This window comes from Terrapene carolina, unplaced genomic scaffold, assembly GCF_002925995.2.
Source record: "Terrapene carolina triunguis isolate 2854851 unplaced genomic scaffold, T_m_triunguis-2.0 Scaffold130, whole genome shotgun sequence".
NCBI lineage: Eukaryota > Metazoa > Chordata > Testudines > Emydidae > Terrapene > Terrapene triunguis.
Genome location: NW_020664481.1, coordinates 30,479,208 through 30,479,563, shown reverse-complemented (window position 1 = coordinate 30,479,563; position 356 = coordinate 30,479,208).

The following is a 356-nucleotide window of genomic DNA, read 5'->3' as shown; positions in this document are numbered from 1 at the left end:
TTTTTTTTTTTTTTTTTTAATATATATTTGCTAAACTCATGTGGGAAAGAATAACTGTTAAACTATAAGTAAATTTTCCTATTAAAATATTTTTTCTCATTTCCCTTTTATGCATTTTTATATTGACACTAATAAAAATTAGTCTTCAAATAATAGAAATATAGTTTGTATTGCCTTAAAGACCCAAACTTTTCATAGCCTCCTAGTACTACTTCATTGAATGTTACCTTTAATCAAAAGTTTTAACACTGTCTGGTTCAGTTACACTTTAAATTTTGGTTGCAATAAATTAATGCCATGAAAGCAAATTAAATGTATGATTACATTCACATGTATACTTTGAAAAAGAAGTTGGG